This window comes from Bos grunniens, chromosome 29 (genome assembly GCF_055505025.1).
Source record: "Bos grunniens cultivar Pamir isolate PY7600 chromosome 29, Bosgru_T2T1.0, whole genome shotgun sequence".
Classification (NCBI taxonomy): domain Eukaryota; kingdom Metazoa; phylum Chordata; class Mammalia; order Artiodactyla; family Bovidae; genus Bos; species Bos grunniens.
The window spans coordinates 42870228-42882948 of NC_141193.1; the positions used below are offsets into that span (position 1 = coordinate 42870228).

Genomic DNA, 12721 nt, shown 5'->3' on the forward strand with positions numbered 1-12721 from the left:
GTGCTCCAAGAATCCAAATGGATCCTCCAGCCATCACCCACATCGGCAGAAGACGAAAGCCCAGCCCTCTTTTCTTGTTGATGGTTGGCAAGAAAGAAGCCTCTCAGGGGAGCACGCCTGGAGATGAGCGCTGCTTTGAGACGGCAGGCTTGCATCTCCACCTCTGGCCAGAGGCTTAGTGAGCAGCCCGTCTCAGTGGCTCATGACTGACCCTGACCCATGGCCCCGGGGAGATGGGACATTCTGTAGCCAGAGGCTGCCTACAGCAGCCAGTGATGGTGAGAGTGGAGAGAGACCAGTTGCATGGTAGGGTGATCTCCATTCTTCACACTGGCTAGGATGAGATTATTTATTTTTATTGGAGTATAATTGCTTAACAATGTTTTGTTAGTTTCTGCTGTACAATGAAGTGAATCTGCTGTATGTATATATATATATATCCCCCCCTTGAGCCTCCCATCCATCCACATCTTATCCATCTTGATCATCACAGAGCACTGAGCTGAGCCTGTGTTATACAGCAGCCTTCCACTAGTCACCTGTTTTACGCACAGTAGTATATATAAACATATATATCCACGCTGCTCTCCCAATTCATTCTGCCCTCCCGTCCCCCCACCATGACCTGCTGTGTCCAAATGTCTGTTCTCTGCCTCTCTATTCCTGCCCTGCAAATAGGTTCACAGGATGAAATTCTTGAAGGCCAAGGAGATAGCACAAGAAGTAGCTGGGCCTGAGTCGCTTGAGGGTGTAACACCCCTGAGGGTGGCCTGTTCACGGGAGTGGACTGGGGCCATAAGAGGCCGTGGTGTTCCCCACTATGCCAGGAACTGGGCAGGGAGTCACGGAGGTCAGCCAGGAGCTGACCTAAGGCAGTTCGCCACAAGGGCATCTGAGAAAACCTGCTCCCGCGTCTGATTATGCTGCCAGCTTTGGGACACGTGCCACACAGAGCCCTTCAGTAGCCATGAGAGAGCTACAAAGAACAGATGCTAAATGTGAATGCTTGCTCCTGTGTTCGTTTCTTCGGACTGCCGTAACACATTACTATAAACTTGGTGGCTTAAAGCGAGGGGACTGGATTCTTTCACAATTCTGAAGGCCAGACGTCTGAAATCAAGGTGTCAGCAGGGCTGTGCTCCAAAGGCTGTAAGGGAACAATCTGTTCCTTGCCACTTCCAGCTTCAGAAGGCTCCAGGTGTTCCCTGGCATGTGGCTCCATCACTACAATCTGGCTATGGTCACATTGCTGCTGCGGCTTCTCCCTGTGTGTTTTCTGATAAGGATAAGTCATTGAGTTTAGGACCCACCTGCATAACCCACGACAATCCCATCTCAAGGTCCTTAACTTAGGGACTTCCCTAGTGGTCCAGTGGTTAAGAATCCATCTGTCAATGCAGGGGATGTGGGCTTGTTCCCTGGCCCAGGAAGATTCCGCACACTGTGGAGCAACTAAGCCCGTGCACCACAACTGCTGAGCTCCAGTGCAGCAAGTACTGAAACTCCTGCACTCAGAACCCAGGCTCTGCAACAAGCAAAGCCCCTGCTCACTGCAGCAACAAAGACCCACACAGTCATAAATAAAACACACAAACAAATAAATAATTTTTTAAAGATCCTTAATTTTATTACCGGAGAGGGCAATGGCACCCCACTCTAGTACTCTTGCCTGGAGAATCCCATGGACAGAGGAGCCTGGTAGGCTGCAGTCCATGGGGTCGCTGAGTCGGACACGACTGAGCAACTTCACTTTCACTTTTCACTTTCATGCATTGGAGAAGGAAATGGCAACCCACTCCAGTGTTCTTGCCTGGAGAATCCCAGGGACGGGGGAGCCTGGTGAGCTGCCATCCAGGGGGTCGCACAGAGTTGGACATGACTGAAGCAACTTAGCAGCAGCAGCAGCAACTTTATTACACCTGGAAAAATCCCAAATAAGTTCATAATCACAGGATCTGGGGATCAAGACATGGACATATTTTTGAGGCAACAACTCAACCCACTACATTTCTTGTCTGCCTTTCCTCCTCCAAGCAGGCAGGGACCAGAAATTTCTAGGTGAGGTGGAAGAGGAGGGAAGCATAGACTATATCCACCTTTTTCTTCCCTAGAGATCTTCCACTGCATATGAAACAGGCCCAAGCTGGGAGAAGAATCTTTGAAGTGAATGTGAGGCTGAAATTTGAAATTGTACCTTACTAAACTTCCACTGGGCTTCCCACGTGGCGTTAGCAGTAAAGAACCCACCTGCCAACGCAGGTAGACGTAAAAGACAAGGGTTTGATTCCTGGGTTGGGAAGATGCCCTGAAGGAGGGCTTGGCAACCCACTCCAGTATTCTTGCCTGGAGAATCCATGGACAGAGGAGCCTGGCGGGCTGCATTCCATAGGGTCACAAAGGGTTGGACACGACTGAAGTGACTTAGCATGCGTGCAAACTTCCGTTACTGCAAAGTAGGTTTGAAGTTTTGAGACCCACCTGAGATTTCTCAAGGGTTTTGAAAAGGGGACCTGACCAAATATAACCAAAGGCCCCAATGAGAAGGGAGAAAATGGGTATTTCCTGTTGTATTCCACTGAAATCAGCATATTCCATAAAATGGTTACAATAATATTAGTTAATAGTTTATGCTTTTCTATTATAAGGTCTCTGAGTTTTTTTTTTTAAATAAGAAAATTACAATTTAGAGGTGAAGTGTGCTAATATATGTTCTCAGTAAGTATCATATTAAGAACGAACCAGTTGTTTGGGACATATATCCATAGAAACCCAAACTATAAAATTATACTCAATGTCAATCCCTGAGGCAGGAAGTGTGAGGACAAGCAGTTCTCCTATTAACAAATTTCTCACCCACCTACCTGACCACCAACTCCAGGTGTGGACTGATCAGGAAAGTACAGTGAGACTATTATCTACCCCATCCATCAGATTTCTAATAATGCAGCCTGGAGCCTCTGTGCTAAGTCACTTCAGCCATGTCTGCCTCTTTGCAACCCTATGGACTGTGTAGCCTTCCAGGCTCCTATGTCCAGGGATTCTCCAGGCAAGAATGCTGGAGTGGGTCCCTCCAGGGGAATCTTCCCAACCCAGGGATCAAACCTGCATCTCTGTAAGTCTCCTGCATTGGCAAGTGGATTCTTTAGCTCTAGTGCCACCTGGGAAGCCCAATGCAGCCTCATATCATTTGACATTTGTAGGAGCCATTAGAGGCGGCAGCCGAGAGGAGCTACCCCATGTCTGAGGCCAGGGGCGGCGGCTGGGAGGACCTATCCCACGCCCGAGGCCAGGGGCCGCGGCCGGAGGGGCAACCCACCTCCAAGGAGCAGTGGCTGCACGGGCGCAGGAAGGCCTAGGGGAGCTATTCCACGTTCAAGGTCAGAAGGGGCGGAGGTGAGGAGATACCCCTCGTCCAAGGTAAGGAGCAGCGGCTGCGCTTTGCTGGAGCAGCCGTGAAGAAATACCCCACGCCCAGAGTAAGAGAAACCCAAGTAAGAAGGTAGGTGTTGCAAGGGGGCATCAGAGGGCAGACACACTGAAACCATACTTACAGGAAACTAGTCAATCTAACCACACTAGGACCACAGCCTTGTCTAACTCAATGAAACTAAGCCATGCCCGTGGGGCCACCCAAGACGGGGGGGTCATGGTGGAGAGGTCTGACAGAATGTGGTCCACTGGAGAAGGGAATGGCAAACCACTTCAGTATTCTTGCCTTGAGAACCCCATGAACAGTATGAAAAGGCAAAATGATAGGATACTGAAAGAGGAACTCCCCAGGTCAGTAGGTGCCCAATATGCTACTGGAGATCAGTGGAGAAATAACTCCAGAAAGAATGAAGGGATGGAGCCAAAGCAAAAACAATACCCAGTTGTGGATGTGACTGGTGATAGAAGCAAGGTCCGATGCTGTAAAGAGCAATATTGCATAGGAACCTGGAATGTCAGGTCCATGAATGAAGGCAAATGGAAGTGGTCAAACAAGAGATGGCAAGAGTGAACATCGACATTCTAGGAATCAGTGAACTAAAATGGACTGGAATGGGTGAATTTAACTCAGATGACCATTATATCTACTACTGCAGGCAGGAATCCCTCAGAAGAAGTGGAGTAGCCATCATGGTCAACAAAAGAGTCCAAAATGCAGTACTTGCATGCAATCTCAAAAACGACAGAATGATCTCTGTTCGTTTCCAAGGCAAACCATTCAATATCACAGTAATCCAAGTCTATGCCCCAACCAGTAACGCTGAAGAAGCTGAAGTTGAACGGTTCTATGAAGACCTACAAGCCCTTTTAGAACTAACACCCCCCAAAAATGTCCTTTTCATTATAGGGGACTGGAATGCAAAAGTAGGACGTCAAGAAACACCTGGAGTAACAGGCAAATTTGGCCTTGGAATATGGAATGAAGCAGGGCAAAGATTAATAGAGTTTTGCCAAGAAAATGCACTGGTCATAGCAAACACCCTCTTCCAACAACACAAGAGAAGATTCTACACATGGACATCACCAGATGGTCAACACCGAAATCAGATTGATTATATTCTTTGCAGCCAAAGATGGAGAAGCTCTATACAGTCAGCAAAAACAAGACCAGGAGCTGACTGTGGCTCAGATCATGAACTCCTTATTGCCAAATTCAGACTGAAATTGAAGAAAGTAGGGAAAACCACTAGACCATTCAGGTATAACCTAAATCAAATCCCTTATGATTATACAGTGGAAGTGACAAATAGATTTAAGGGACTAGATCTGATAGATAGAGTGCCTGATGAAGTATGGACAGAGGTTCCTGACATTGTACAGGAGACAGGGATCAAGACCATCCCCATGGAAAAGAAATGCAAAAAAGCAAAATGGCTGCCTGGGGAGGCTTTACAAATAGCTGTGAAAAGAAGAGAAGCAAAAAGCAAAGGAGAAAAGGAAAGATATAAGCATCTGAATGCAGAGATCCAAAGAATAGCAAGAAGAGATAAGAAAGCCTTCCTCAGCGATCAGTGCAAAGAAATAGAGGAAAACAACAGAATGGGAAAGACTAGAGATCTCTTCAAGAAAATTAGAGATACCAAGGGAACATTTCATGCAAAGGTGGGCTAGATAAAGGACAGAAATGGTATGGACCTAACCGAAGCAGAAGATATTAAGAAGAGGTGGCAAGAATACACAGAAGAACTGTACAAAAAAGATCTTCATGACCCAGATAATCACGATGGTGTGATCACTCACCTAGAGCCAGACATCCTGGAATGTGAATTCAAGTAGGCCTTAGAAAGCATCACTATGAACAAAGCTAGTGGAGGTGATGGCATTCCAGTTGAGCTATTTCAAATCCTAACAGATGATGCTGTGAAAATGCTGCACTCAATATGTCAGCAAATTTGGAAAACTCAGCAGTGGCCACAAGACTGGAAAAGGTCAGTTTTCATTCCAATCCCAAAGAAAGGCAATGCCAAAGAATGCTCAAACTACCCCATAATTGCACTCATCTCACACGCTAGTAAAGTAATGCTCAAAATTCTGCAAGCCAGGCTTCAGCAATATGTGAACCGTGAACTTCCAGATGTTCAAGCTGGTTTTAGAAAAGGCAGAGGAACCAGAGACCAAATTGCCAACATCCGCTGGATCATGGAAAAAGCAAGAGAGTTCCAGAAAATCATCTATTTCTGCTTTATTGACTATGCCAAAGCCTTTGACTGCGGATCACAATAAACTGTGGAAAATTCTGAAAGAGATGGGAATATCAGACCATCTGACCTACCTCTTGAGAAATCTGTATGCAGGTCAGGAAGCAACAGTTAAAATTGGACATGGAACAACAGACTGGTTCCAAATAGGAAAAGGAGTATGTCAAGGCTGTATATTGTCACCCTGCTTATTTAACTTCTATGCAGAGTACATCATGAGAAACACTGGGCTGGAAGAAGCAGAAGCTGGAATTAAGATTGCTGGGAGAAATATCAACAACCTCAGATATGCAGATGACACCACCCTTATGGCAGAAAGTGAAGAGGAACTAAAAAGCCTCTTGATGAAGGTGAAAAGAGAAGAGTGAAAAAGTTGGCTTAAAGCTCAACATTCAGAAAACAGTGATCATGGCATCCGGTCCCATCACTTCATGGCAAATATATGGGGAATCAGTGGAAACAGTGTCAGACTTTATTTTGGGGGGCTCCAAAATCACTGCAGATGGTGACTGCAGCCATGAAATCAAAAGACACTTACTCCTTGGAAGGAAAGTTATGACCAACCTAGATAGCATATTCAAAAGCAGAGACATTACTTTGCCAACAAAGGTCTGTCTAGTCCAGGCTATGGTTTTTCCAGTGGTCATGTATGGATGTGAGAGTTGGACTGTGAAGAAAGCTGAGGGCCAAAGAACTGATGGTTTTGAACTGTGGTGTTGGAGAAGACTCTTGAGAGTCCCTTGGACTATAAGGAGATCCAACCAGTCCATTCTGAAGGAGATCAGCCCTGGGATTTCTTTGGAAGGAATGATGGTAAAGCTGAAACTCCAGTACTTTGGACACCTCATGCGAAGAGTTGACTCATTGGAAAAGACTCTGATGCTGGGAGGGATTGGGGGCAGGAGGAGAAGGGGATGACAGAAGATGAGATGGCTGGATGGCATCACTGACTCGATGTTCGTGAGTCTGAGTGAACTCTGGGAGTTGGTGACAGACAGGGAGGCCTGGCGTGCTGCAATTCATGGGGTTGCAAAGAGTCGGACATGACTGAGGGACTGAACTGAACTGAACTGAACTCCCACAGTGCTGGCTAGATTGAGTTGCTGTTAATGGAAATCCCAAGGTCAAATGAACAGCTAAAGAGGCAATTGTCTACTTGGACAACTGGTTTTTTTTTAATGACAGAAAATTTCTAACCTTCATACCTCTCCATTCTTTCATGCCTTTTAACTGTAATTTTGCTCTTTTCAGCTGTCTTCAGCTTGTTGCAATCTTTATGATGTTGACTTTGTTACTCAAGTGTTAGGTCTTGCTCATCACGTTGCATCACACACAAAATGGTAAACCGACATTCTTGGATTTGCATTAACAGGAACTTCAGGACAGGGTAGACTTCTGTGGTTAGCCAGTGGAGACCACTGGTCTAGTATTCAGTCAATTATAAGGTCAACACCCAGAAGCTTACCTTTATTTTTGCAACATTGGACTTCTTAGACAAAGAGAAGCACCAGCAAAATAAGAACATATCAAAGTCAATAAGGGGAAAATTACTGATAAGCCTGGAGTCAATCACGTCCTGCCCAATAACCTCCTGCTTCTGCCTCAATAGTTACTGGTCGGCAAAGTTAGAATTCATGTTCAGTCTAATGACCTTCAAAAATGTTAAGGTAAAACCAAAACACCTGGTTGAATTCATTTCAGTAAAATGTGAAAACCAAAAGGATCCATTTAATCCTGAGTTAACTAGAAATATTAGTTGTCCAGTTACCACTGTCCTTTGAGTTTTGGTATAATCAACTGATTCTTTTCTTCTTCAGTGATAGTTGAGGTTATGATGGGAAAGCAGACAGAGTTCAGTAAGAAAAAGAACTAACAAGAGAAGAGGGTAGTACCCAGAGTTCAGAGATGAAGCAATTCTGGAGCACAGGCGTCGAGCGTGCAGTTCGTGGACCAAATACCATTCCTCTGATAGAGAACGTCAGCCAAAACAAAGAATGCTCCTTAATTAGACGACGAACTTGAACCAGAGTTCTGTAACTACCCTGTCTGGGTCTCCCACTGTATAGAAATGTCACCCTAACATTCTTTAATTTATTAATCACTGGGAAGAAAAGTGAATGCGCTTATCTAACTTGGGCTTAATTACATTAATACTACATCATGATACCAGGGCATTAAGATGCATCAGTGAGGGACGTCCCTGGTGGTCCAGCGGCTGAGACTCTGCACTCCCAGTGCAGGGGGCCTGGGTTCAATCCTTGGTCAGGGAACTAGATCCTGTATGCCCACTAAAGATCCCACACACCTCAAGGAAGGTGGACGATCCCACGTGCCACAACAAAGACCTGGCACAGACAAATATAAATGAATAAATAAACGTTTTTTTAAAACATGGATTATTGAGTATAGGAAATAACGATTTGGATTAAGCATTCTTGTGCATATGACTCACACTGCAATTTCATTCAGTAATCCCTGCCAGGCATGGACCATCTTGACTCACTACTCTCAGTAGTGAACCATCACACAGACATATGAAAATTCCCAGTGCCTCTGCCCTGGACATGCCGACAGTGCCTGGGATCCTGCCCCACAGAGCCTTTTCCAGACAGCGTGGTTCCTTGGGGAGCCCGAGGCAGATTTGCTCATGACCCTGTCTGACTCACAGGGCCAGTACGTGGTGAGTCTCACCAAGCCGAAGCCATCCAAATGGCAGAATTGGTAAAACAGAAAAGATAAGCTTAAAATGACTCTTGACTTTATTGGTTGCCCCAATGGAATGGAGTGCATGTCTTCTATGCTTAAAAATCATAGAAAACAGTGTCCTCTTTATATAAGATTAAAACAGTTACTTGGTTTTTAGAATATTATAAAAGCCTAGGAAGAAACTAAAGCTCAGGATTAAAACCAAGTCTTAACACTGGATATATTTAACCAAAGTTTATTGATCATAATGAGATTACAGCTTGTTTATTTCTTGCAGCAAGTATAAACATCAGTCTTTGGTGACAGGAGTGTTTAAAAGCTAACAATATGTATTTGTGTGTAATGTAGAAATGATATAGAAACAAGTTATACAATATTTTAATTTTTTTAAATTGGTTTTGTTGTAGGTATAACTTTTATTATTAACAGGCCAAAGTAGTAGATACCATAGGAATAGGCATAAGAGGCAGAATAGAAAATACATATTTTACTTGCTTTGGCAATAATAATTAGCCATTTAAATTAGTCAAAAAGGGGTATATTAGAAAATGTATTTCATGGAGTTTCTTCTCCGAATCAGAGGTACCAGGGAACATCAGTCCTAGTCCCTACCAGGTAACTGAGGATTGAAGCTCTGAATTGCACTAGCAGAGATCTCATCTTGCACTTTTGTCCGAGCAGTTACCTCCTATGGAACACTCTTTACTCATCACTGTCTAAATCACAGATACTTTACAAATCCTGGTTCATATACTTCCTTATTCTCCAAGCTTTGCTTAGTACATCTTTCTTCTCCAAACTCCCATCACTCGAGGTCATGGTTTGCCCTCCAAGTGGGTGATTTCCCAAACCTTGATCTCCAAAAACCCTTCTCCCTTCTATGAATGCCGCCTTTTGAACAGGGTCATCTCCCAAGTAAACAATATTTATTAAGAAAAAGCTCGTCTATTCAGTCAGGGCTTTTTGCTTGGGGAGTTGCCGTGCGACACTCAGTAATGTCATTTTAATTGAGTATTATGAATTGCATAATCACATGAGTCACTCTCATGGTTGTGGCACTAATTATAATAATGAGGGAATGGTGAAGTCAGCAGTTAGTGGCCTATCTCCAGCCACTGGGCTATACTTAGTGTCCAAGGTCATGCCTGCTCTGCATCTGATCCAGTGGACGGCTGAAACCACCAGACCTATGGCTGTGAAGACACGTCATCAACTGACTGCATCCTAGAAATTCCAACATTGTCATCAACAAGCGATCTAAGCTACCGGTGAGCAGAGCAGGGTTGGTAATACTGTAGTCGAAAGAAGCTTGACCTTTTATTTTAGCTGGTGTGATGAGCTTTTGCTTTCTTCATAGCTTTACTTAGTTCTGAAAAGAGCTTTTAGACTTTCAGCTTTCATGCCTAAAACTGCTAAGGTTCTGGGGAGGCTAAGGTGAGAATGAGGAACCTAAGCCTCCTGATTCTTTCACTAAATTTCAGTTGCATTCAACATTACTGTAACTTCAAAAGTTCCAGTTCCAGGAACACACTGATCATAGCTGACTATCCAAAATGTCAAACAGGAGCTATGAAAGGGGAAAGTTTAGAGTCAACTATCATGTCCTGTTTTTCCAAATGCACACTTGGCTCAGCTTGGAAGGAGCACTTCTTAACTTCAGTCTCCTAGAAATAACCTTTAAAAGAAGAATTATAAGGGTATAATGCACTGTAGTCTACTGTGTGCTGCTGCTGCTGCTGCTAAGTCGCTTCAGTCGTGTCTGACTCTGTACGACCCCATAGACAGCAGCCCACGAGGCTCCCCCGTCCTTGGGATTCTCCAGGCAAGAACACTGGAATGCATTGCCATTTCCTTCTCCAATGCAGGAAAGTGAAAAGTGAGAGTGAAGTCACTCAGTTGTGTCTGACTCTCAGCGACCCCATGGACTGCAGACCACCAGGCTCCTCCACCCATGGGATTTTCCAGGCAAGAGTACTGGAGGGGGGTGCCATTGCCTTCTCCGTTGGGACCACTTAGGACCTGGCAAATGACTGAAGGATTCCCTTCTTTGCACTTCCCTTCCATCGAGGTTCTCAGCCTCGTGAGTGCTGCACGCTTTGGTGTCTTAGTTCAAGCTTCTATAACAAATGTACCATTGACTGGGTGGCTTAAGCAACAAACATTTATTTCTCATGGTTCTGGAGCTGGGAAGCCCAAGATCAGGGTGCCAGAATGGCTGTGTTCTTGGTGAAAGCTTTCTTCCTGGTTCACAGATGGCCATCTGCTCATGGTATCCTCTCACTGTAGAGAGAGAGAAAACTCTCCCATGTCTCTCCTTATAAGGCCACTAATCCCATCACAAAGCCTCCGCCCTCATGTCTTAATTACCTCCCCAAACACCAGGCCTGAATATCATCACATAGGGGATTAGGGTTTCAACATACAAATTTGGGTGGGTTGGGGGTGGGGTGCTGAATACAAATGTGCAGTCCGTAGCACTTGCTGGCTAAACTTCACTCTGATTTGTGAATGCTGTCTCCCTAAGACTGTCAAGGCTCTGCTCAGTTGCTGCTTTCTGCCAGTTCCCCACTCACACCTTTTCACTCTCACTACCTGGAATGAGTGAGTGCTGCAAATGGAAGCAGGGTTGCCCAGCAGTGCGGCACACGCACAGAATCTACGTGTCCCTCCGTGTTCTCAGGAAAGCCGCAGAGTGTTCTGCCTCGGGCTGCAATCCGCGTGTGGGGAGCACTCGCTGCTGACAGGCCCAGGGACCTGGTAGTCCAGACCTCCCTTTCGGCTCTGGAGGGAAGACGTAGTAGACAGTGCCCAAGGACCACTGTCCTGCGCCTCCCCCAGTCACAGACTACTAAGGCTTGATCTCCTTAAATCCACCTCCACTCCCAGGGGGAAAAAATGAAGAGGGGAGGGGGTAGAAACCCTCCACCGACTGTAATTCAGTTTCCATCATCTCATCAGGCAGAACAGGGACTTAAGATATTACGTTAAGTTCAGTATAGGAAAATAAAGACAATTATGTATTTTTTGCATATCTGAGTTTGTAGTCCATGGAGAGCATTAATACCATAAATGTTGCTCTGTGACTTACTTAATTATATATTATATAAAACTCCCCAGACAATATATATAGACCTATCTTTTCCCTTTCATATTTGCATAGTAGTCCCTTGTAAGGTTGAATATAGTTTATTGCATGCTACCTTTAATGGGTAACTAAAAGATTTTTCATTGACCCCATGGACTGTAGCCAGCCAGGCTCCTCCGTCCATGGGATTTTGCAGGCAAGAGTACTGGAGTGGGTTGCCATTGCCTTCTCTGTTGTTTAAATTATAAACTATTAATATGTTAACATATTCTCATGCTTTTATCATTGAATGACAAAACCCGTAGACGTGGGAGTGCCAATTTAAAATATACCTACATTGAAACATTAATAGATGCTGCGCAATTACTTTCCTCAGAGTTGTAGCAATTTATATTTTCATCACTGGTATACATACAAACATGTCCTTTTTTGCACACTCACAAAACACTGATGCTATCAGTCTCACTATTTTTGTTAGTAAAATAGGAAACAACAGTACTTCATTATTGTGTTAATTTTTTCTTTCCTGACCACTAGTGAGGATGAGAATCTTTTACATTTTTATTGTCTAGTTATAATTCCTTTTCTGTAAACTATTTGTTTCATTGATCCATAGTTTCATGAATCCTTTTCTTAATAATTATCTTTAGCAATTTACAGTCATTCTTTTACTGTATGTCTATTAATCCCTTTTCTGCCACATGATACTTTTAATAGTGCTTATTTTTCCAGATATGGAACTAAATGCTTTAAGATATTGTCTTACTCAATCTTTATAAAAACCTCATGTTATTACTACACTAGCTGCTGCTACTGCTGCTAAGTCACTTCAGTTGTGTCCAACTCTGTATGACCCCACAGATGGCAGCCCACCAGGCTCCCCTGTCCCTGGGATTCTCCAGGCAAGAACACTGGAGTGGGTTGCCATTTCCTTCTCCAATGCATGGAAGTGAAAAGTGAAAGTGAAGTCGCTCAGTCGTGTCCAACTCTTAGCGACCCCATGGACTGCAGCCCACCAGGCTCCTCTGTCCATGGGATTTTCCAGGCAAGAGTACTGGAGTGGGGTGCCATTGCCTTCCCTGACTACACTCACTAGAATGGCTAAAATAAAAACCACTGACAATACCAAGTGTTGGTGAAGAAGAGGAATAACAGAGCTCATTCATTGCTGTGGGGGACACAAAAAATACAACTGCTTTAGGAAGCAGTTTGACAGTTTCTTATAAAACTAAACATATGCTTA

The 12721-nt window shown here is 44.4% G+C and overlaps 1 long non-coding RNA gene across 1 annotated transcript in view; it reads left to right on the forward strand.

The window, feature by feature from the left end:
* The first annotated feature begins 9508 nt into the window (after positions 1-9508).
* LOC147342554 (uncharacterized) overlaps positions 9509-12721 on the forward strand; it is a 56736-nt gene continuing 53523 nt past the window's right edge. The window contains exon 1 of the long non-coding RNA XR_015157912.1: positions 9509-9661. This is a non-coding gene — a long non-coding RNA (uncharacterized LOC147342554). The remainder of the gene's footprint in view (positions 9662-12721) is intronic.